Raw genomic sequence first — 27036 nt, forward strand, 5'->3', positions numbered from 1 at the left:
TCTATGTAATGTAACTCCTAGGTATTTAGTGGCGCTTGACCACCTGATAACCTCCCCAAAGAAGATAAGGGGTCAAGGTCACTTCTTGTTACGAGATAGAGGCTCTGCCAGTCTGTTCACTATATGTCTGTGGGCTGAGTAGACTAAACCAACCTGCTTTGAGCTAGGACGTTCTCACACATTCCTGTGCCGACATGGCGGATGTTTATGAAACAGACTATACAGATGCAATATAGCTATGGTGACCAGACGTCCTACTTTCTTCGGACATTTCCTAAACTTCGGCCCTATGTCCGGGAGTCCGGAAAAGCATCAAATGCCCTACATTTAAGATTATTCTTGCAAAAAAAGAAAAACAGTCATTACTGATCTGGATTTAGGGCAGTCGCTCAGGTGAAACATGCCCTATCTGTTGTTTTCCTAGTCTTTTCTTGAATGATTGAAAAGAAATTGGAAATGTATTGAACATCTCCCTTGGTAATGTATTCCAATCCCTAACTCCCCATCCTGTAAACGAATATTTGCCCCAATTGGTCCTCTTGAATTCCAACTTCATCTTCATATTGTGATCCTTCCTAGTTTTAAAGACACCACTCTAACTTATTCGTCTACTAATCTCATTCCACACCATCTCAATACTGACAGCTCGGAACATACCACTTAGTCGAGCAGCTCGTCTCCTTTCTCCCAAGTCTTCCCAGCCCAAACTTCGCAACATTTTTGTAACACTACTCTTTTGTCGGAAATCACCCCGAACAAATCGTGCTGCATTCCTTTGGATTTTTTCCAGTTCTTGAATCAAGTAATCCCAGTGAGGGTCCCTACACTGGGGACCATACTCTAGTGGGGCCTTACCAGAGACTTATATGCCCTCCTCTTTACAGCCTTACTACAACATCTAAACACCCTCATAACCATTTGCAGAGATGTGTACCCTTTATTTACAACCCCATTTATGTGATTACCCCAATAAAGATATTTCCTTATATTAACACTTAGGTACTTACAATGATCCCCATAAGCAACTTCCACCCCATCAACGCAGTAAATAAAACTGAGAGGACTTTTCCTATTTGTAAAACTCACAACCTGACTTTTAACCCCGTTTATCATCATACCATTGCCTACCGTCCATCTCACAACATTATCGAGGTCATTTTGCAGTTGCTCACAACCTACAACCTGTTTTCCAGTCTATAACCGAGTCAGTGATGGGATGAATGAAGCCCCCAACTTGCGGCGAGGATAGGAATTGTGCCGGCTGCCGAAGCCTGTCGCACTCTTCTGGGGCAATGATTAATAACTGACAGATGAAATGAAATGATAGTGGAGAGCGTTGCTGGAATGAAAGATGACAGGGAAAACCGGGAGAAAAACCTGTCCCGCCTCCGCTTTGTCCACCACAAATCTCACATGGAGTGACCGGGATTTAAACCACGGTATCCAGAGGTGAGAGGCCGGAGCGCTGCCGCCTGAGCCACGGAGGCTTTTTATCCTAGTTCTATTTTATAGAAATATAGCCACCCATTCAGTCACTCTTTTGTCTTGTCCAACTGGATTATTTTTTTGCCAGTAGTCTCCCATGATCTATCCTATCAAATGCCTTAGACAGGTCAATCGCAATACAGTCCATTTACGTCCTGAATTCAAGATATCTGCTACTGAATACCTTTCTGGGATCCTACAAGCTGAGCTTCAGGGGAATAGCCTTTTCTAAACCCGAACTGCCTTTTATCGAGCCAGTTATTCATTTCGTAAACATGTCTAATATAATCAGAAAGAATGCTTTCCCAAAGCTTACATGAAAAGCATGTCAAACCGACCGCCCTGAAATTTTCAGCTTTATGTCTATCACCCTTTCCTTTATAAAAAGGGCCACATGAGACCCGTGTACACTATAAAAGAAGTTGTCGTGAGAGAGAGCATTAGATCACCAGGTCATACTCTGACCAGCTCTGATTTTATAACAACAGACCACCTAAAATAATAAAACAATTCAGTCGGTAGCTTAAACAACTATGAAGAAATAGCACCATTTCTTTCTTTCTTTCTTTCTTTCTTTCTTTCTTTCTTTCTTTCTTTCTTTCTTTCTTTTCTCCCTTTCTTTCTTAATCTGCTTACCCGTCCAAACCACAACTACGCTGGCAATCAAACTTCGAACCTTATTTCATAAACAAGAAAACGGGAAGCGGAAGACGGACACCATACAACACCACCCTACAAATACACAAAAAACGAAGAACTTATCTGAACTGGTGGAGATGTGTCACGATAAATCCGTGGATGTTTAAACAACAACTTACCTGGTATCAAATTACTCAGATTAAAAGAAGAACACGTATTACCACGAGAAAAAGTAGTAAGGTTCATTTATTTCAGGAAACAAGATTAAATTGAAAACCTTAACAGAGAAATCGTCCTCCCAAATAAGTTAAACAAATAGTCTATTTATATTAACTGACAAACCAGAAGGTTTAAAATTCCCTAACTGTGGCCGGCCAACCTAAGAAGAAAATAATAAATAATTAAACAATGTTATGCTTCCAGCTACCGAATAACCTTAGAGAAATTAGATTAACATAGGGTTTTCTTCATTCCATTTGGGAAGGTAAAGATTTCTTCAGTTATTCTTTCAGAATTATACTTAAGTTACACAGCGTAAGGACAGCATTATCCACGGAGTATCTCCAAGGGAATCAGGTACTAAATCTACACGCCAGCATAAAACGAAACACGAACAGTCACAACGACAGAAAAATCCAACACACTGTACCTGTTCGACCCTAAGCTTCTCACTTGAGGAGACGAAAGTTATTACCATGGGACACATGAATATCAAATAAACTATATGTGGCTTGCCCGCAAATTGCCACGCAAATAGAAACAATTAACATTCCATGGTTTCCCATTTCTCTATGTGATGTTTGGGCGCCAGAGTTACAGTTTTAAACAAAACTGTAAAACAAAATTTATATTTACTAACATAGAGACTTATACTTAAATCACAGGGGTAGGAGTTTAAATAATTAACCATTAAGTATCGCTTAAGAAAGAAAATTAACGCAATATAAAATAGAAATGAATTTATTATACAAAAATAATGAGATGAATCGGAAAAGTTCCTTAAAGCGTGGAGGGATTTAGAATTTACATTACTCAAATTACTATTGCTTGCTTTATCTAATTGAAGCTCACCAATTGCAGTTTCCGTTGGACTTGAAGTAAACATAGTTCTTCGTCCAGAAGATTTACTGAATATAACACAAGCCGTAAGCTTGTTTCGTCTCACGCAGATGCGATGACATTACCGCAGCTGAGTAAAGTGTTGAAGCGACAACACACTGTACAAAAATAACTATGTCTCGGAGAGACCTCACACTGTCTCAAAATCAATAACGTCGTTCAAAGTATTTGTTCACAGTAGAAGTAGCGATGTGAGTTAGTATCCGTGACTCCGAAGTCCGTAACTCCGTATTGTATATCGAGGGTTGCTCCGCACTTGATAATATACCCGGGCTCTCCCCACTCTTGATAGCAGCTCAATCTCAGATCTCTATATAACGAAGCATCTGATTCGTAGATCGCATTATCATCTCCCTCTTCTTTCTTCTTGACAAGACCAGAAGGCGTGGCGATGATGTAGTCTGCTGGTATGCAAGCCTCGCGCGCGGGTCGCTGTTTACTGCCTTGGCTCGTGAGTTTAACCAATGACTCATGTCATTTTCCCCCGCTATAAGAATAACCTTTTCCGTATACACAAGTATGAGATGAAATGACAACAACTATGTCTCAACATATTGACCATATTTACAATACATAATGAATTCCTATCCTACCTAATATAATAGTTTAAATATAATAGTTTACAAATGATTGACGTAGAATAAATATGTTATTACGAATAATTGCCGATGGCGGATAAACTTGATATCAAATGATATCGCGTAAAATGATAGTATATTAAATCAGTCTGGCTGGAGAAGCCTGGACGGTTACATACGCCCTCCTGTTATTTACAGATATAACATATATGAAAAAAACACTACACCAATACGGCTGATATATACATCATTACATCTTACAAACACTTACTAAAAAAACATACATAATCAAAACTTGTATCTCACTGTAGAGTGTCTGTTTCAATGATACCATATTACATAATTCCTGCCGATTTTCTTCCGAAAGTTTGTCAGCAACACTCATAATATTTACAACATAACAACAGGTATATAACTCTATCTTTGCACTTCACCATCAAAGTGTTCGGCAGTTCCAGGTTATCATAATATATACACCACACACACGCGTAATCACACGTGGCTTACCTCTCTTAGATGGCCGCAAGCAATTTCTTGTTTTCATTGCAAAAAATATTACTACTTAGAAAATTATTGCATTAATTTCCTTCTGCAGTTTCAAACACATCCCAAGTTACTCATGGCTTCTACAATAGTGTCAGGTCTATGTTCACAACCTATACATGAATTCACGTTTTCTAACTCAAGTACATTTAATGTTATCAAAACAACACCTGGGAGACATTACACTTAATTCGCAGAAATATATCGTCTCAGAGAGCGAATATTATAAGTGCCCAACATGACACGATTACCATCTTGCAATCTGTATGCACAAGGACCAACCCGACAATGAATCTGGAATGAACCCTGATACAACAAAAATAATTTCTTCCTCGCCTTCTCTTCACTGGACGAGAGCATGGGAACACGTAACAGAACAGAATCTCCTACCTGAAATTCGTCTAACACCTGACATTTCTGCTGTTTGCTACGCTTCTCAGCCGCTTTAATCAAATTCTCTCTCGCTAATCTGACATATATCTTAGAGTCCCGCTGAGGTTCCTATGTAATTCCTAGTACTTTTGTCAGCTCATTCCTTGGATTGCTGCTAAAATGAACCTCTAATGGAGTGAATTTCGCACTATCATGCTGTACCATGTTAATCCATTTCTCAATCAAAGCTAAAAAACTAACCCACGCAGTGTGCTTGTCATGAACTAAAGATCTAAACATCCTACCTAATTCCTTCATCGTGCGTTCACACATATTCCCTTGTGGGTTCCTAATTGAGGAAAAGACATGTGTGATACCTAACTCTGTCATCACAGTCTTCCACTTCTTCGATGTAAATTGAGATCCACTATCCGATAATAACCTCCTAGGCGTACCTAATTCCTGAACATACCTGTCACTAATAATCTTACAACTGAGACCTGTCGCTTTTCTCACGATCAATAAAAGATTGAAACACTGACTACTCGAAACTTCAATAATACCATTTTCTAACATAGCTCTATTTGATTGTCTACTGCTTTAGCATATTTATGTGGTATCGGATATCTCGGTCCAGCGAATATACTTTGATCCAGCACTGAAAATGAGTGTTCATACACATGTGTTTTACCAAGTTTCGATGAAAATACTTCCTTGTGTTTTCTCAACACATACAACAATCGGTCCCTCTGACCTTCTTCCATATTGCTACTATCTACCGCTTCTCTCAAAGCATCATCTTGGTTCTCCTCTAACCACACTTCACACAACTTAAAATCCGCTCTCTCTTCTTCATCTTTTGAAACCTCATTAACACCCACATGTTACAAACCTCCACTTTCGTCTGAACTTCGGCATCCCACGTGACTTTAACATCCTCATTATCCCACCTTAAATATACTATCGCCTCATTGTAATCTAACCGAGCTGAGTATAAACTTAGCCAGTCAGATCCCAAGATAACATCAAATATAAGATTCGGAATAACAAGACATATCTGAATTTTCGACTTCCCGTTAATACAAATAGGTATTGCAACTTGTTTACATATTTGCTTGGATCGTTTACCTACAGCAGTGACGATATATGTGGATTTCACAGGCATTTCTTCAACCTCCATATTCTCCTTTTTTCTGTCCTCATACCACTTCAAACTTACACATGATCTTTGACTGCCTGAATCCAATAAAGCCTGATACTGCGCCCTCCATATAACGATCGTAACAACGGGGTTATCACTTTTACTACCAACTTCGACATGATTTACTTCCACCTCCCGTAATAACTCATCTCTAACATCGAGATCATAATCCATGTGCGTCATTACACAATTTATCGCAACATGTACTGAAGACTGATAATCTGATCTCTCATTACCGTCTACTATCAGTTTAAATTACTTTGTCTCCTTGTATCCTGATTTCGGCTAGTGCCTTCTTCAACATTACGTTCTCTCTGAACATTCCTATTTTGCTGGTGTGACTGATTACCTATAAGTTGTTGTCTCGGTTGAAACTGACCACGGTGATTGTGTTCTTGTCTTCTGGGTGGTGTTTGATAGTTTGTGTGCTCTAATGTACTATTACTATTTCCTAACGCATCGAAACTTGCTAGCAATCTTTCCATTCCCTGAATAGACTCTATCTGTTGCATACAGCTAGCTTCGCGGATTTTGTTGGGAAAATGTCTGAGTAATAACTTCACAATATCTCTCTCCGCTGACATCCCATCTACGTTTTTACAAATCATAACGTGGGCCAAAAAATATTCGGTCATAGAAACTCCTTCGTGTGGCCTAAATTTCCCAAAGACAATGCGTTCTCTTTCCCTGCTTTGTATAGCTTCACTCCAAAATTTCTCCGTGAAATACTTCTCGAATTCCACCATACTGGTCATGCTGCTCTTATACACCGCAAACCATGATTTTGTTTCCCCAATAAAAGCTTAACCAATTATTTCTAACGCTTCTTCCCATTCAATGATTCCTTCTTCTATTCGCTTTTCAAACCGTTTCTTAACAGTGTTTAAAAAATCTAAAGGGTTTGTCTGCCTCCCATTAAATTTAGGTAGTTCTGCTTCATATATGAAAATTGTACCATGGCACTGACTTCCTATATTACCCTGCTTTTATCTGATTTCTTTACGTATTAGTACCTCCGACCTATCAATACGTTCATTTATTCTTTTCTCTCTAGTTTCTACGTCACTCGCAAACTTTTCATTACATATTTTGGCATTAATCTCTACCTTACCACACAGATCATTGTATTGTTGTTGTACTTGTTCTCTAACTTTACTAACTTCTCCTACTTGTTCCTGAATTTTGCAATTAATTGCTGTGATCTGCTGGTCTACTTTTCTCCTAACTTTACAATTTTCTTTCTCTATCAGTTCCAAGACTTCGCTTCTATGTTCAGTTAACTTTCTTTCTACCACTTTCTCATGTTGGCTACGTCTCATCTCCTGTTCCGCTAACTGATTCTCAAAAAATTTCTGCTGCTCTAGTGCTTCATCTAATCTATGATTTAAAGCATCCATCCTAGTATTAACTTCTCTGCTAATTTCGGTTTTCGTCTGTTCTATTTCTCTGCTAATTTCGGTTTTCTTTCTCTCTACCTCCTTCCTAATTTCATTCGTTTCCTTCCTAATTTAATCTATCCCTTTCGTTTCCTTCCTAATTTCATCTATCCCTTTCGTTTGCTCTAATATCCCTTGCATCATCACAAACAGTTGTTGAATATTCATTTCACTATTCGTATTACTTTCTTTCTCGCCCTCCATCCTAGCTACATCAGATTCTGTGCAATTTTCCATGCTCCCACCACTCTCTACCGTTTTATCTACTTCAATGCTTTCATCAACAACATTCCTAGAATTCAGCGTCTCGCCTCCCTTTACTAAGTTTCCGCTACGTAATTTCATGTCCATTTCACCTTGTGCAGCCATGATTCCCCCAAAATCACACATATAAATTATACAGACACTCACTTAACCCCCACAAACACAGACTCTACTGCTTTCTTTCCACGAATACTTAATGGTTTTCGAACCCCACGTTGGTGCGACAAATGTAACTGTTCGACCCTAAGCTTCTCACTTGAGGAGACGAAAGTTATTACCATGGGACACATGAATATCAAATAAACTATATGTGGCTTGCCCGCAAATTGCCACGCAAATAGAAACAATTAACATTCCATGGTTTCCCATTTCTCTATGTGATGTTTGGGCGCCAGAGTTACAGTTTTAAACAAAACTGTAAAACAAAATTTATATTTACTAACATAGAGACTTATACTTAAATCACAGGGGTAGGAGTTTAAATAATTAACCATTAAGTATCGCTTAAGGAAGAAAATTAACGCAATATAAAATACAAATGAATTTATTATACAAAAATAATGAGATGAATCGGAAAAGTTCCTTAAAGCGTGGAGGGATTTAGAATTTACATTACTCAAATTACTATTGCTTGCTTTATCTAATTGAAGCTCACCAATTGCAGTTTCCGTTGAAGTCATCTGGTTTCCGTGGTTACTCGTTCACTTCTTCTCGATGTAGAATTGACTCCATGGACATCCTTCCTTCCTTCTCTGATGTGGTACGGGCTATCTGGACTAGCACTCCCTAATTGCCTAGTCTTTAAATTAGACATTGGCCCTATACTTGTAAAAACTGATCAGCGTTGATCGTATGAGGAGAAAATTCAGAGATATGAATTTTTCCATGTTAGTAGAAATCTCAATCCAACTGAGCTATACTATTTATACGGTACAAACTTGTACCAAATTCCATGGACTTGAAGTAAACATAGTTCTTCGTCCAGAAGATTTACTGAATATAACACAAGCCGTAAGCTTGTTTCGTCTCACGCAGATCCGATAACATTACCGCAGCTGAGTAAAGTATTCACTTACTTGTGCCAGGCTCCTCACTTTCATCTGTCCTATCCGACCTCCCTTGGTCAACTCTTATTCTTTTCCGACCCCGAAGCTATTAGGTTTGCGAGGGCTAGGGAGTCTTTCATTTTCACGCCCTTCGTGGCCCTGGCCTTCCTATGGCCGATACCTTCATTTTTCGAAGTGTCGGACCCCTTCCATTTTTTCTTTCTGATTAGCGTTATATAGAGGATGGTTGCCCAGTTGTACTTCCTCTTAAAACAATAATCACCACCACCACCTGAGTAAAGTATTGAAGCGACAACACACTGTACAAAAATAACTATTTCTCGGAGAGACCTCACACTGTCTCAAAATCAATAACGTCGTTCAAAGTAGATGTTCACAGTAGAAGTAGCGATGTGAGTTAGTATCCATGACTCCGAAGTCCGTAACTCCGTATTGTATATCGAGGGTTGCTCCGCACTTGATAATATACCCGGGCTCTCCCCACTCTTGATAGCAGCTCAATCTCAGATCTCTATATAACGAAGCATCTGATTCGTAGATCGCATTATCATCTCCCTCTTCTTTCTTCTTGACAAGACCAGAAGGCGTGGCGATGATGTAGTCTGCTGGTATGCAAGCCTCGCGCGCGGGTCGCTGTTTACTGCCTTGGCTCGTGAGTTTAACCAATGACTCATGTCATTTTCCCCCGCTATAAGAATAACCTTTTCCGTATACACAAGTATGAGATGAAATGACAACAACTATGTCTCAACATATTGACCATATTTACAATACATAATGAATTCCTATCCTACCTAATATAATAGTTTAAATATAATAGTTTACAAATGATTGACGTAGAATAAATATGTTATTACGAATAATTGCCGATGGCGGATAAACTTGATATCAAATGATATCGCGTAAAATGATAGTATATTAATTATTTTTTTTGCTAGGGGCTTTACGTCGCACCGACACAGATAGGTCTTATGGCGACGATGGGATAGGAAAGGCCTAGGAGTAGGAAGGAAGCGGCCGTGGCCTTAATTAAGGCACAGCCCCATCATTTGCCTGGTGTGAAAATGGGAAACCACGGAAAACCATGCGTATATTAAATTAGTCTGGCTGGAGAAGCCTGGACGGTTACAACATAGATAGAAGAAAATATCCTAAGGTAACAATAAAGGTCAAATAACATGCCCCAATTTCCCCAAGAGCAAGGGCATAACCATCCAATCATAATTGAACTACAACCAAACTTGGTCAACATCCAAAAAAAAAACAATCATCATGACCAACGCATCCAAAAATCGTCATGGCAAGAAACACAAGCCATGAACGCAGGCAACGACCAATCAGAACAAACACAACAATGGTCGTTACCAGAGAGGCAAAAATACAAGTTACAAGTAATAAATAGAATAAAGAAGGAACAAAGATAGAAATTAAAGAAAGGAAAATCGAAACAAAATTTCTGTCCTCTTGGCGAGAACTCGCGTGGCTCTAAAAACCTTCCATAGGGGTAATTTCATAGAAACCACAAAGGAAATTACAGTTTATCACCCCGACATAAATAATAGTGATAATAATTATTACTTACTTTCACTTAAAGTAAATGTAACGTGATAAGGTTTGGTACGCATTATAATAGTACATGATCATGGGCAGTGTCCTGGAGCTTGAAACATTGGGTTGGGGATACAACTGGGGAGTATGACCAGGGGCCTTGGTGGGAGATGGGAAGACTGGAAGGGATAGACATGGAAGAGGGAAGGAAGCGGCCGTGGTCTTAAGTTAGGTACCATCCCATGGGAGGAGAAGTGGGAAAGCACGGAAAATCACTTTCAGGATGGCTGAGGTGGGAATTGAACCCATCTCTACTCAGTTGACCTCTCGAGGCTGATTGACCCATTCCAGCCCTCGTACCACTTTTTAAATTTCGTGGCAGAGCCGGGAATCGAATCCGGGCCTCTGGGGGTGTCAGCTAATCACACTAACCACTGCACCACAGAGGGGGACAGAAATAGCACTCAAGGCCTCAATAGGCTGATGGGCTATAATTTCTCACAGTTCAGGCCCCGCCTGAACCAACGAGACGGCCCGTGCTGCGTCAAATGCGCCTGCAATCGCGGCATGACGACGTTCCAACAAAACCACAAAAGGCACTGTTAGTGAAGCTTTATTACTTTATTTTGGTATCAATAAACCCCCATGTCATGCTAGTTACGTGTGCCAGTTATTACCTCTCTACCTCCAATACCCCGTGAAGTATTGCCTCGTCAGATGTTAACGGTTTTTTTTTTTTTTTTTTTTTTTTTTACGTCGCACCGACACAGATATGTCTTATGGCGACGATGGGATGGGGAAGGGCTAGGAATGGGAAGAAAGTGGCCGTGGCCTTAATTAAAGTACAGCCCCAGCATTTACCTGGTGTGAAAATGGGATATCACGGAAAACTATCTTCAAGGCTGCCGACAGTGGGGTTCGAACCCACTATCTCCCGATTATTGGATACTGGACACACTTAAGCGACTGCAGCTATCGAGCTCGGTAACGGATTTTTGGGTCACCCTGTGCATTTCACTTGAGTAATGGTCATGTTGACACTCTAAAAATATCTGGAGTACTTTGAATAAAGTCCCGTCCGAGGAGGAAAGGTTAAAGACTGCTGGTATCCTTTCAATTGTGTACTCCCCCATAAATAGCCCATTTTATCTAAACCTGAGGACTGCAGATCAACATCCAAACGATGTCAAACTGATAACTGTTATGCACTTATGATAAGTAATCATTCTGCATTTTGTAAGATCTGTTATGTATTACATAAGATATTTTTTGTTGTTGTGTTCTTTTACAGGTATGTTATAGTGTTATGTGTATTCTGCTTCGTACGTCGGCAGACTGAAAAATTTAAGACAGTATATTTTACACTTTACTGTTGCCACCGTACTCTGGTTTTTCCTGTCATCTTTCATTCCAGCAACACTCTCCACTATCATTTCATTTTATTTCATCAGTCAGCTATTAATCATTGCCTCAGAGGAGTGCGACCGACTTCGGCAGCCGGGACAATTTCTGTCTTCGCCGTAAGATGGGGGCTTCATTCTTCCATCCCTGACCCGGTCACTAACTGGAAAACAGGTTGTAGGTTTTCATTTTCACGGTTATCACCGTACCAAATGTGTTCATCAATGAAACATTCAGTAATGTTCCTAAAACCAGTTAAATGGGCATCAGAGGTCACCGTATGATCCGTCAGTGTTTAATAATAATAATAATAATAATAATAATAATAATAATAATAATAATAATAATAATAATAATAATAATAGAGCAGTGTGTTCTCTCCTCAGGCTGTGTACATGGACTGGAAAAACTGGTATTCTGTTGTTGGGCCGTACCTAATACCCACTAATTAATTCATTAATTTCATGTGGCTATTTCTAGCCCGGTGCAGCGCTTGTAAGGCAGACCCTCCGATGATGATGGGCTGCTTCTGCCATGTGTAGGTATCTGCGTTTTATTGTGATGGAGGATACTGTTATGTGTGGTGTGTTAGTTGCAGGGATGTCGGGACAACACAAACACCCAGCCCCCGAGCCACTGGAATTAACCATTGAACGTTAAAATCCCCGACCCACCCGGGAATAGAACTCGGGACCCTCTGAACCGAAGACCAGTACGCTGAACACTCAGCCAACGAGTCGTACAATGCCCACTGAAAACGATGAAATTGATAGAAGCATGTAACTAGGCTTCAAAAATGAAAGTTGCTTCTACTTATGTATAGTTTTACAGGGTGCGAAATCGCAGGGGGTGGGGGAGGGGAAGTGACGGTTTTTCCCCACCGAAGATTTTTCCTCAAAGGTTCTTCCCCACTAAAATTGCCCGAGGGGGGATTCTTTCTTTCTGTATGTCTGTCTGCCTTTCTTTCTTTTTTCTTTCTTTCTTTCTTAATTTGTTTACACTCCAGGGTTGGTTTTTCCCTCGGACTCAGCGAGGGATCACACCTCTACCGCCTCAAGGGCAGTGTCCTAGAGCGTGAGACTTTGCGTGTGGGGATATAACTGGGGAGAATGACCAATATCTCGCCCAGGCGGCCTCACCTGCTATGTTGAACAGGGGCCTTGTCGGGGGAAGATTGAAAGGGATTGTCAAGAAAGAGGGGAGGAAGCGGCCGTGGCCTTAAGTTGTAGGTACAATCCCGGCATTTGCCTGGAGGTGAAGTGGGAAACCATGGAAAACCACTTCGAGGATGGCTGAGGAGGGAATCGAATCCCCCTCTATTCAGTTGACCACCCGAAGCTGAGTGGACCCCGTCCAGCCCTCGTACCACTTTTCAAATTTCGTGGCAGAGCCGGGAATCGAAACCGTGCCTCCGGGGCTGGCAGCTAATCACACTAACCATTACACTACAGAGGCGGGCGGGGGGATTCTTTCATTATAACATAATGAGGAAAATGTAGAACAGACAAATTACTGAAATGAATGTGCATATTTTCATAGAAACATCAGCAATAATACACATAATAATAGAACGACTGCCAGACTCTGTACATTAAAGCAACGTAGCGGAGGCAACTCAGCACACGCAGCCTATTTTTCATGTTTCACTATGGCAAGTCCATCTGCAACCCGGGAATAACTTTCCAATGTTTATCATTCTTGTTATAACAACAGAATTCAAACAAAAATATTTAAAAATTGCCTTTTTTCTGGTGGAAGGAGTAATTTACTTACAGGGCAATTATATAACCCCACCCTCCCGCAGGATACTATCTGAAATAAATTGTAGTAGTTAAACCTATGATCCTTCTCCCTCTCCCCCCCCCCCCACCATTTCTGAGTAGAGGGGGTTCGATTCCCTCCTCAGCCATCCTCGAAGTGGTTTTCCGTAGTTTTCTGTGGTTTCCCACCTAAATTAAGGCCACGTCCGCTTCCTTCCCTCTTTCTTGTCTATCCCTTCCAATCTTCCCCCGACAAGGGTCCTGTTCAGCATAGCAGGTGAGGCCGCCTGGGCGAGGCACTGGTCAATCTCCCCAGTTGTATCCCCCGTCCCGACCCAAAGTCTCACGCTCCAGGACACTGCCCTTAAGGCGGTAGAGGTGGTATCCCTCGCTGAGTCCGAGGGAAAAACCAATCCTGGAGGGTAAATAGATTAAGAAAGAAAGAGTTACGTACACATATATATAAAGTGTGATTTAGCAGCCTCTTCCAATATCGTTTGCTGCAGCCCATGGTTATATTCGCTATTCCTCTGCAGCCGTACCATATGGTACTAATGTTCCGTGAGCACCTTTTGCACACGATTCTGAACACTACGGCAGGTTATATCGTCCGCTCGCAAAACACGACGTCTTGAAATCATGTAGCGACGCCCTTTGACCATGTAACTATGTAAATGTGTCATGCCTCGTGACCGGGTGTAACGAAGAGGGGAATCAATGCGTAAAACTAGGTAACAGTATAGTAATTAATGTCTTGAACACCGAACCGGATGGCGCATGTACTTTATTCTCGGCGTACTATCAGCATGCTCCCAGCAGTGTACTAGTAGCCTAGCGGATGTGATTAGGCGATAGCCCCGCAGTCGACGGAGTGTGCTATATGCGGAGCGAATCCTACGTCGTTTAAATTTTTTTGCATCGGTATGATGTTTGAATATGTAAACACAGGTCCACGTTTGTCACATTCGAACAGTGGAACGACGCTGTTATTCAAGTTCTGCCCTGCGCTTACTCCACTGGTTAGGGCCTGAATGTAATCTCTACTGCCATCCGGCATGTTTTGCACAGAGGAATGCGTTGACATGCTCCTCAATTATTGGGGAAGCAAAACAAGTAGCGCGCGCCGGGCTGAGTGGCTCAGAGGGTTGAGGAGCTGGCTTCTGACCACAACTTGGAACATACGATCCCGGCTCAGTCCGGTAGTATTTGAAGGTGCTCAAATACGCCAGGCTCGTGTCGGTAGATTGAGTGGCACGTAAAAGAACTCCTGCGGGACAAAATTCCGCCACCTCGGCGTCTCCGAAAACCGTCAAAAAGTAGTTAGTGGGTCGTAAAACAAATAACATTATTATTATTATTATTATTATTATTATTATTATTATTATTATTATTATTATTATTAGACAAAACGCGTGCAAGGCACTACGTCTGTAAAATGAACGGTATCCCGACAGCTGACACTCGGTTGTTACGACATTTCGCCGTGTTGAAGGACGTCTAAGGACAATAGGCGTGATTTCCAGTCAACCAGCAGTCCGCGATAGGCCCGTTATATCGGGTGAAACAGAAGAGGCTGTTCTGGGGGCAGCTCGTAGTAACCCACACATCAGTAATAGGCGAATGTGCAACATGTGAACACCAGTCAGCCGCCCTTCTTACGAATACTGCATGAACATAAATTTTACGTATACCATCTTGAGCTACACCAAGAACTCCATGGGCTGGATTTCGAAGCTCGAATGGAGTTCTGTCGGTGGCTATTAGGCAGGCTGGACAATGATGCAGCATTCGTATCGCATATCTTGTTCTCGGACGAATCGCACGTCCACAACAAGGCGAACGTCAATCGCCACAACATGCACTATTGGAGCCCGGACAAAAGCACTGGGTGCGATAGGCGGCCCATCAAGTACGATGGGGAGTGAATGTTTGGTGTGGAATCTTGAGGGATCGCCTGATTGGACCTTATTTCTTTGAGAGCCATTCGACGGGCCCACGCTACCTGCACTTCCTGCATCACGAACTCCCACTGCTGCTGGAGAATGTGCTTTTGCACGATCGTTTGACGATGTGGTTGCAACAGGATTGAACTCTACCACGTTCGACTTTACCCGTTCGTAACCATCTGAACGAGTAACTGCCAGGAAAATAGACAGAACGAAGAGGCTCTATTTATTGGCCTGCCAAATCACCGGATTTAACGCCGTTAGACTTCTTCTTGTGGGAGCATTTGAAGAACGTCGTTTACACTCAAGTGCTGGAAAATCTCGACCAGCTCCGGCAACTCATCACGGACGCCTGCCGAGCAATTACACCTGGAATGCTTCAGCGCGCATGACTGTCTATTGGACACCGCGCTGGAATGTGCATAAACCATAACGGTCATCGCATCGAGCATTTGCTGCTATGAAACATTATCGGGGCAGTTGTGCTCCTATTATTTCCGGTCCGTACGTGTCCAGCCTGCTAACTAATCGGGTCATCTTAGGGCCACAAACACATTCATTCACACACAATTTCCATGAAAGCGGGTATAGAACTGGAATGTTTGCCCCGGACTCGAACCTCGCTCCTCACACGCAAGCCCCGCGCCTTTATCAATTACGCTTCAGTACGGTTCAGTACGGTACGCTGTGCAGCTTAGAGCAAGTGTAATATTTACTGACTTCACAATATCGAATTAGTGTTTCGCCGGCGTGTCAGGTTCATATGATCTAGAAGGCACGCGCATGTCTTCCAGTGCTTAATACGAGTACAATATTACGGTGTCCTGTCATGGTGAGGCGGTAAATACCAAGATATCCGGTTGTGTTGTCTGAGCATACCGGCAGGGCAAATGTTTTCAGGGCGGAACGAATATTGTGGGTTGCATAAAACTACATTGGAAGGGGCGACTGCATCACTCTGTATAATTACTGTACATAGTTATTGCGGCGTTTTTCTCTTCTGTTTTGAACACAATATTTCAACAATGGGTGACTATAATATATTCCCATTATTGTTCCCTTGATATCTTATATAACATTGTTGTTCCTACTGGTATTGTGCTTATGGTCTGAAAGGAATGAGTTCCTGGAAGTTCACTCGGTGGGTAACTGATGAAGTTTTCTGGATGAATCAGATCTAATGAATAAAATATCAATATGCTCCACTTGTAATTGAGAATAAAATAACTAGGGCTGAGTGGCTCAGATGGTTGAGGCTCTTGCCTTCTGACCCCATCTTAGCAGCTTAGATCCTGGTTCAGTCAGGTGGTATTTGAAGGTGTTCAAATACGCCAGCCTCGTGTCGGTAGATTTACTGGTACGTAAAAGAAATCCTGCGGGACTAAATTCCGGCACCTCCGCGTCTCCGAAAACCGTAAAACCAGTTAGTGGGACGTAAAGCCAATAACATTTTAGTATTATTATTATTATTATTATTATTATTATTATTATTATTATTATTATTATTACGGGGTTACCCGAGGAACAGCAGAGGTGAAAGAAGGTGCGGGCTGGAATGGGTCTAACTACAAAACCGAGAAATGAATTAAAATTTCATTAAAGGTTATATTTTCAAAACAGCCAAACTTAACAGATTTGATATAGAATTTCCGACTTTAATAACAACAAGTAAAAAGGTACCAGTAACGAAATTTAAGTCTAGGAACGACAAAATTTGGTGTTATAACAGAACTTAGGCTTCAAGCCTTCACTTTACATTTCCTGAGCTCTCAGCTCCCAAACACATATTTACCAAAGGGCAGAAAACCCCTAATAACATGGAGCACTTGCTCCCACTTCACATCTCAAGCCTCTCTGAGGCACTTTTACCACAAGTGAAAGAGCTAACCCGCTCTCAATTTTCTGAGCCTATCAAAGGCAACAACCAACATTACTATCAACTGCCCTCAAGGCACATCTACAAAGAAACAGGGGTATCTTGTACCCAACTTACTGCGCCTTCGTTGAAAAAGAATAGGATAAGTAAATGGCTCAAAATGCAAAGCAGAATGGAGGCGTGTACTTGCACTCCTACATGAACACTTGTTAAAACCTAAGGGAGACTAGGCCGATTAAACAGGGGCTATTCCCACACTAGGGAGGTGACTCGTATAAGAACATTTTAATACATTAAGAGTAGAAAATCGGTTATGAAAACGTAGTCACCTCAAATCAAAAATGAAGGGGAGCACGAGAGGGCAAAGCACTCTTTATCCCCGATTTACAGTTAAAGTAATAAGAACATTTTACATAAGCCGGCACTAAGTTACAATTTTAGACAGGTAGGTTACATTGAAAAGATTTCGGACCTTCCCCGAGTGTTAAACTGCTGAGCTAGCAAGAAATAAAGATGTTAAACGGCCATTACCTTTGTTGAAGAGCTGCTGCCCGAAGGAAGAGGCGCTACCCGCCCCCCTGCTATACTTCCATACACTAAGCTAGATGTTGTTGAAGTAGCGACGAGCCGTGAAAATCAGCAGTTTTTAAACACTCAGGGAAGATTCGAGACCTTTCATGAATAATTCAGACACACCCACTCAACTTGATTGGCTGGCTAAAAGTTACACATCAAAATAGAAGAAGAAATCTAGGATTGGTTGGAAATTAATTGCAGAAATTACTGATTGGCTAAGTTCAAAACTGACGGAAAGAAAGATTAATATTGCCAACCCACAAATGAAAGAACAAAATTTAGTAAAGACAAAAACTTCTGAATACAAGATTTCTTCAAGAAAGTTCATTCACTTCGCACCAGGGTGCATGATCCCAGTTTTACAGTAGAGACATCTATGAGAGAATTTCCACACTTCTTGGTCCTCCTCCCCAGTTGTATCCTCTACTCCAATTTCACGCTCTAGGACACTTCCCTTGAGGCGGTAGAGGTGGGATCCCTCACTGAGTCCGAGGGAAAAACCAACCCTGGAGGGTAAACAGATTAAAACAGAAATAATAATAATAATAATAATAATAATAATAATAATAATAATAATAATAATAATAATAATAATGTCCGCCTCTGTGGTGTGGTGGTTAGTACGATTAGCTGCCACCCCCACAGGCCTGGCTTCGATTCCAGGCTCTGGCACGAAATTCGTAAAGTGGTACGAAGGCTGGAACGGGGTCCACTCAGCCTCGGGAGGTCAAATGAGTGGAGGTGGGTTCGATTCCCACTTCAGCCATCCTGGAAGTGTTTTTTCCGTGGTTCCCACTTCTCCTCCAGGCAAATGCCGGGATGGTACCTAACTTAAGGCCACGGCCGCTTCTTTCCCTCTTCCTTGTCTATCCCTTCCAATCTTCCCCCCCCCCCCCGCAAGGCCCCTGTTCAGCATAGCATGTGAGGCCGCCTGGGCGAGGTACTGGTCATCCTCCTCAGTTATATCCCTCGACCCAGAGTCTGAAACTCCAGGACGAGGCGGTAGATGTGGGATCCCTCGCTGAATCCGAGGGAAAAGCCGACCCTGGAGGGTAACCAGCTTAATAATAATAATAATAATAATAATAATAATAATAATAATAATAATAATAATAATAATAATAATAATAATAATCCGATGACACTGGCTGAATAGAATAGAAATCTGCTTGCACTATACCAGTAATTATAATTAACTACACTACACAGGCATTTATGCGCACACGACTAGTATGGCACTGCAGTGTTTCACTGATCACAGTCACAAGCGACAGTAACGACATGCACGAAAACAAATAAACACACCGGGCGAGTTGGCCGTGCGGTTAGAGGCGCGCTGCTGTGAGCTCGCATCCGAGCGATAGCGGGTTCGAACCCCACTGTCGGCAGCCCTGAAGATGGTTTTCCGTGATTTCCCATTTTCACACCAGGCAAATGCTGGGGTTGTACCTTAATTAAGGCCACGGCCGCTTCCTTCCAACTCCTAGGCCTTTCCTATCCCATCGTCGCCATAAGACCAATGTGTGTCGGTGCGACGTAAAGCCACTAGCAAAAAAAAAAAAAAAAAAAAACCAACAGTGCACGCCCAAATTCTCTCGCCTTGCTCAAATCTCAAAGCATGAAGACGTATCAATTTTACCAGCCTACAAATAGTGCCGTCACCTTATGGGTAGGCCTACATTTTAAGTCTTTATTTTAGCTTCTTTGTAGGATTGAATTACTGTATTTCAATAGTCAGTATAATGGAATTCATTATTTTGTAGAACGTTTTGGAATTAATCTCTACCAACAGTTAATGTAAGATATGGGGAGAAAAGCCTAGGTACATTGTAAAGTGGTGTCCGACTCGTTGGCTGAACGGTGAGCGTACTGGCCTTCGGTTCAGAGGGTCCCGCGTTCGATTCCCGGCCGGTTCGGGGATTTTAACCTTAATTGGTTAATTCCAGTGGCACGGGGGCTGGATGTATGTGTTGTCTTCATCATTTCATCCTTATCACGACGCGCAAGTCGCCTACGGGTGTCAAATAGAAAGACCTGCACCTGGCGAGCCGAACCCGTCGTGGGATATCCCGGCACTAAAAGCCATACGACATTTCATTTCATTGTAAAGTGGTTGGCGTTGTTGCTGTGGGCTCCGCCGGGCAGCCCAAGGTCAGTCTGGGTCAGTTTAGATCTAGACTGAGGTTTGTCTAGATCAGTGTTTTTGAAAAGGCGGTGGGGCGGCGACTACCCGCCCTTCATGCACGAATCGCCACTGATCTTATCACTATTTTCTTAATGTCAACGTGCATTGTGTCTACTGTATAAAGCCGTAGAGGACTTGCCATTTTACTGGTCACCTGAGGCAGATAATCTTTACTTATTGACTGTGAATTAACCATCAAGTAGAAGACCGAGCTAACGTCCGTAATTTTAGGCCAGCGAGCTCACACTTCTCTTGGCTCTTACCGTACTGGCGGTCAATACTGCTACGACATAATTCCAACATTGGTATGCTACTGTTGTGCTCAGCTTCGTGGGTCCGTCCAAAGTTAAAAGTCATTGTCTCCTATCGTGTAGTAAAGAGTATGTGTATGCACTGTTTGTATGTGAGTATGTCCTGCAGCTCTGCCGTGGTTGAGGAGTGGTAGTGAAAGCTGGCTATTAGTAGTCACGTCGTACACACTTGGAACTCGTCGTATGTGAATAGCCGTCTCATCTGTTTGTCACCAGGTAAGATACTGCATTGAAACTTTATTCTTTATTTGAGTCTATAAGTGCGGTATTATAAGATGAACAGCCGTGCCTGACTAATCACAGACGCTGGGCGATTTTTGCAGAGAGCAGGCAGCACTATAGGTTAGCATCAAGGACATATGTCGAAACGTTTGCTATTGGATTGACGACACCTAATCCCTCGAAGGTGACGCAAAAATGAGAGAGAGCTAGGAAAGGGAAGGTGGTAATAATAATAATAATAATAATAATAATAATAATAATAATAATAATAATAATAATAATAATAATAATAATAATAATCGTGTGGCCTCAGTTACCATGTACAGACATTTTAATTTAACGCCATCTGGCTGTCTGCTCGTCAATTTCGACGTTCCGTTTTACTCTAGATCCACTAGATGGCAGACTGAGTAAACCGAAACTCTCTTGAGCGTCTGTGGCTGAGATTTGATTAATTTTGTCGGGTAAACACCAAATGTGTCACCAGAGATCTTTTACATGCCGACATCGTGCGACATGGAATGTCGAATGGACTTTCTTCCGCCCTTCAAAAATCCGACTACCTCTTGGGATCCAGAGGCCGACATTCTACCACTGATCCACAGAGGCAGCTATTGGGAAGGTTGTGGCCGTGGCCTTAATGATTAAGGCACAGCCTCAGCATTCTCCTGGTGTGAAAATGGAAAATCGTTGAAAACCATCTTCAGGGCTGCCGGTGGTGGAATTCGAACCCACTATCTCCCAAAAGTAAGCTCACAGCTACGCGATCCTAACCGTACGGCCAACTCGCTCAGTCGAATATACTTTTTGTTATTCCTGATCAATTTCCAAATTTATTTGGGTCAGTACTCGATGTGGATTTGCCCCAGTTCTACGGCCGGATGCCCTTCCCATGCCAGCCATATCTAGGGGGCTGTATTCACTATTTCGTGTTTGCTAGACTTTTGTGCTAATATGGGATTAGCAGTTACGAATATATTCTTCAAACATAAGGCTATTCAGTGCTACAAATGGGAGAGTAAGGTCATCAGACCCATAATAGACTATATCACAACCGACTTTGAATTCAGGAATCTGTTATGAATGTGCGGGTATTCTGGGAATTTTTGATGGTACAGACCACTATCTGATCTGTAGTGAACTAAGTATCTCTAGGTCTAAAATAGAGAAATTAAAATCTGTCTGCAGACGAATTTAAAGCTTGATTCACACTTACCCGGCTGTCGGTTAACCAATGCCGGGTACACGATTGGCAGGTAGAGAAGTGTACGAGACGTTCCATACTTGCCGATAAAAGTCGTCGTATAAACGATACATGGGGCCCGTGCTATCGTTCATTGTAGTAGGAAGCCGGCAGTTCTCACTGTGCAGACCGGCTGTCGGTGCCGGCAAAACCAGATTGTGAGATAATAATAATAATAATCTTACTTGCTTTACGTCCCACTAACTAGTATTTGGTTTCGGAGACGCCGAGGTGCCGGAATTGTGTCCCGCAGGAGTTCTTTAACGTTCCAGTAAATCTACCGAGGCGGGCCACCTAGAGGGTAACGCCCTCTCACGGGCCAGGAGAAGTGGTGGAGAACAGTGGATGTGAGGGATGAAGAAGACGGAAAAATGAGATGATATTTAGTGGAGGAGAAATGATGGGGGCCTCTTGGCTAGGGCGATGTGTATTATGGAGGAGTGGAGGTTCAGACGGGAGTTCATAGATGAAGGGTGAGGATTTGAAGTGTAGCTGCGATGTTACAGAGGGAGGTGTTAAGAAGCAAGTCAGCTGTCGGGAGTTGTGGGAAGAAGGAACGAGTTGTGGCAAGGGATGGACGGACGTGATGTCGATGTTGATACGGAGGGGCTGGCCCGGGGTCGATGACGTGGGACAGAGGGGAGACGTCTGGTGGAAGGTTGGGGAGGGGAGCGAGAGGGTTCCACTTTGTACAGACGGCCATAGATGCGTGCGCCGCTGGTGATGAGGTGATTGATGTCTTCTGAAGTCGGGAGGTGGATACGTACTAGGTAGGTTGGTCCAGAGGTGCTCTTGATGCGAAATGCTCGCCTAACAGGGATGTCTGTAATGCGGAGTTCGTGGATGACTTCCAGTTCCGTGATTAGAGAATCTACGCCGCGGATGACACAACTGAACATGGTGTTGTTGGCTGGTGTTGGCGGTGGTGACGACGGTTGTCGTGCGGGTTCTGCTGTGGGTGGTGACATCATGACCGGTGGCGTTGAAGATGCATCTTCGTTTGGCGGGCGATGAAAATAGGGTGGGGGGGGGGGTTATATAGGAATCTGGGTACCGGTAGTTCAGGGGTTGGTGGCAGACGAAGCGACGTTGTCATAATTGGTGAAGGATGGGAAAACGTAAGAGTGGTGATGAGAATGTAGGGAGGGGTGAGAGCGGAGGTCATTGTTGTTATGTGGTGGTGGTGGTGGTGGTGGTGGTCATAGTGGAAAGTGAGGAGTACATATTGGAGAGGCTAACGTCCATTCGTGGAGTCGACCGCTTGCTTGATTAAGTTCGGCAGGGAGCTTGAAGTATAGCTGATGAGCCACGCGGCGGAGGTCGACGGAAGCAGTCAGAAGGCCAGCCCCTCAATCGTCTGAGCCATTCAGCCCGGCAACGGGTCTGAGGGTAGTGGGAGCTGTGAATCAGTGTCTCCAGTCTTCGAGTGTTGCATTTCCTTGTTTTGAATAGGCTGGATACATTCTCTGAAGGATGCGTTGCGACGATGAATGGGATTTTTGATTTTTACATGTAGTTCGTCAAAGGTTTGCACGTTCATCCTAAAATAGTTGAAAAACTTGTCCCCGTCATTTCTTCAATCTTCAATCTTGTCTCTTTTAATACTGATTGGATGAACCCATTGCAATGTACAATATTTCTTTTTTTAACGCCTATGCAAGACCATAAACGCTAGTGATTTACTGCGATCCGTTCCAATCCGCGACGTGTACACAACTGCTGTCGTGAACTTGTCGAGCATATGTGAAAAGTATTCACATTCTTGTTGGAGCCGACTAGATGTCGGTTACCCAACAGGCGGGTAAGTGTGAAATAGCCCTAAGGGTAGAAAATCTCCAGGACGAAGATATTAGACAGAAGTACATGGATATGTTTAGTGAAAAGTTCCAAACCATGGACAGTAAACAGGTTTAGGATATAAGCTACAGTAGAAAGAAAATGGGTGGCATACAGGGTTGCTGCAGTACATACAGCAAGGGAATGTCTTGGAACAACTGTGTGTAAAGATGGGAAAAAGCGAAAATTTACGTGGAATGATAAAAGTGAGAGCACCTTGTAAACGTAAAAAAGAAGGCGTATTAAATGGCTCCAAACAAGGGCTGATGCAGACAGGGAGTACGTAGAGGAAAGAAACAGAGCGAACCAATAGTTGTTGGATCCAAGAAAAAGTCGTGGGAAGATTTTGGTAATCATCTGAAAAGACTAGGTCAAGCAGCGGGGAACCTTTCTGGACAGTAATAAAGAATCAAGAGAAGGGAGGGAGAAAAGGGAACGAATAGTCTTTTGGGTAAATCAGATGATCACATAATAGATCCCAGCGAATGATTGGAGAGGTGCAAGGAATATTTTGAAAATCTCAACATAAAAGGAAATCCTTCTGGTGACGTCGCGAACAACAGAGCTTATGGGGAAGAGGACAATGATGTTGGTGAAAGTACGCTTGAGGATGCGGAACAAACCAAACCCCATGGCACTAAAGCCCTTGAAAGGCCTTAGCCTACCAAGGGACCACTGCTCAGCCTGAAGGCCTGCAGATTACGAGGTGTCGTGTGGTCAGCACGACGAATCCTTTCGGTCGTTATTCTTGGCTTTCTAGACCGAGGCCGCTATCTCACCGTCAGATACCTCCATAGAAATTCAGAAAATTGATGATTTTCGCATCTTTGTTTTTTGGGACATGGTAAAATTTGCCCAATCTGTTAAAAAATGTAGTATCCTATTTGGCAATAGTCCGCTTTTTTACTGAAGCCAGCAACCAATGGAACAGAAAAGTGATTATATTAATTACTTTCATGTTCTTAGTTAATATCTAACAGTGAGATTCACAGTTTCTTCTTGAAAGGAATGTATTAGTTTACTTCTATGGAATGATTATTGAAATTAATCATAAGGGAGAACTCAAGCCCATACATATTATGTTAAAATTACGTTAAATGTAAGTTATTTATGATTGATTCTGATATAAGCTGAGAGGGGAATATTTCATACAGCTATTTAAGGGAGTATTTAGATTTTATGGGATAAATGCATGTGGACTCTGTTTGGCGAAATCCTCGATACGGCCTGTACATCACGAAGGAAGCGCTCTGAATTACTGAAAATATTATTACGGTTCAGTTTTTGGAAGCTTGATATATCGGAATTGTTTCTAAGGAAACCTACAAACTTATTATTGCCACAAATATGTACTGATGTAAGAGGAAATGGCACTACACGCGATACATAGTAATCACTGTTCATTGATTGGGATGCACATCCATCTGAAGCATTGAGATAGGAACACTATTACAGTAAGTCTATTAGATATCCTTAAATGAACGTGCGCCCAGAATAGAATGCGGGAGCAGGAGTTTCATATCCCAAATAAACAATCCTACGACAGGAAACAATATATTATACGAGAGACACTCAATTCTTTATTCTTATGACCTTATTCCTTAGGGCAGCAGAAATTTAAGATCTGGTAGGAAATAATGGGATTGGGGGAAGCCTTAATTCTGCTCCGTATAGTCATAACACATTCGGTGCAGGGTCAACACCAAGACACGACCGAAATACAGTATACTATTGTTGGCCAGGTCACCGTGCAGTCCGCATTCAGTTAATATAAGAAGGCTAAGAAAGATTTTCGCTATTCCCCGTTCATCCCTCGCTACGTCCGAGGGAAAAACCGAACCTGGAGGGTAAACTGATGATGATGATGATGATGATTACTGTTGTTGTTGTTGTTGTTTGAGTCATCAGTCCATAGACTGGTTTGATGCAGCTCTCCATGCCACCCTATCCTGTGCTAACCTTTTCATTTCTACGTAACGATTGCATCCTACATCTGCTCTAATCTGTTTGCCATATTCATACCTTGGTCTACCCCTACCGTTCTTACCACCTACACTTCCTTCAAAAACCAACTGAACAAGTCCTGGGTGTCTTAAGATGTGTCCTATCATTCTATCTCTTCTTCTCGTCAAATTTAGCCAAATCGATCTCCTCTCACCAGTTCGATTCAGTATCTCTTCATTCGTGATTCGATCTATCCATCTCACCTTCAGCATTCTTCTGTAACACCACATTTCAAAAGCTTCTATTCTCTTTCTTTCTGAGCTAGTTATCGTCCATGTTTCACTTCCATACAATGCCACGCTCCACACAAAAGTCTTCAAAAACATCTTTCTAATTCCGATATCAATGTTTGAAGTAAGCAAATTTCTTTTCTTAAGAAAGCTCTTCTTTGCTTGTGCTAGTCTGCATTTTATGTCCTCCTTACTTCTGCCATCGTTGGTTATTTTACTACCCAAGTAACACTATTCATCTACTTCCTTTAAGACTTCGTTTCCTAATCTAATATTTCCTACATCACCTGCCTTCGTTCGACTGCACTCCATTACTTTTGTTTTGGACTTATTTATTTTCATCTTGTACTCCTTACCTAAGACTTCATCCATACCATTCAGCAACTTCTCGAGATCTTCTGCAGTCTCAGATAAAATAACAATATCATCGGCAAATCTCAAGGTTTTGATTTCCTCTCCTTGGACTGTGATTCCCTTTCCGTATTTCTCTTTGATTTCCTTTAGCCTGTTCTATGTAAACATTGAAAAGGAGAGGAGACAAACTGCAGCCTTGCCTCACTCCTTTCTGGATTGCTGCTTCTTTTTCAAAGCCCTCGATTCTTATCACTGCAGAGTGATTTTTATACAGGTTGTAGATAATTCTTCGTTCACGGTATCTGATCCCTATCATCTTCAGAATCATAAATAACCTGGTCCAATCAACATTATCGAATGCCTTTTCTAGATCTACGAATGTCATGTACGTGGGCTTGTCCTTCTTGATTCGATCCTCTAAGATCAGACGTAAAGTCAGGATTGCTTCATGTGTTCCTACATTTCTTCTGAAGCCAAATTGATCTTCCCCCAACTCAGCTTCAACTTGTTTTTCCATTCTTCTGTAAATAATACGTGTTAAAATTTTGCAGGCATGAGATACTAAACTAATAGTGCGGTAGTTTTCACACCTGTTAGCACCGGCTTTCTTGGGAATAGGTATAACAACATTCTGCCGAAAATCGGATGGGACTTCTCCTGTCTCATACATCTTGCACACTAAATGAAATAACCTTACCATGCTGGTTTCTCCTAAGGCAGTCAGTAATTCAGAGGGAATATCATCAATTCCAGGTGCCTTGTTCCTATTTAGGTTACTCACAGCTCTGTCAAACTCTGACCTCAAAATTGGGTCTCCCATTTCATCAGCATCAACAGCCT

The 27036-nt window shown here is 42.2% G+C and overlaps 1 protein-coding gene across 2 annotated transcripts in view; it reads left to right on the forward strand.

Annotated features, from left to right (window-relative positions):
• LOC136857270 (carnitine O-palmitoyltransferase 1, liver isoform) overlaps window positions 1–27036 on the forward strand; it is a 216899-nt gene that overhangs the window by 34517 nt on the left and 155346 nt on the right. The window contains exon 1 of one of the 2 annotated variants that reach the window (XM_068225116.1): window positions 20387–20523. The exons of the other annotated variant lie outside the window; for it this stretch is intronic. The gene's annotated coding sequence lies outside the window, so the exon portion shown is untranslated. Of the gene's footprint in view, window positions 1–20386; window positions 20524–27036 lie in introns of those variants that run through there. 2 annotated transcript variants of the gene reach the window in all.

The sequence above is a fragment of the Anabrus simplex genome, chromosome 1 (assembly GCF_040414725.1).
Source record: "Anabrus simplex isolate iqAnaSimp1 chromosome 1, ASM4041472v1, whole genome shotgun sequence".
Taxonomy (NCBI): domain Eukaryota; kingdom Metazoa; phylum Arthropoda; class Insecta; order Orthoptera; family Tettigoniidae; genus Anabrus; species Anabrus simplex.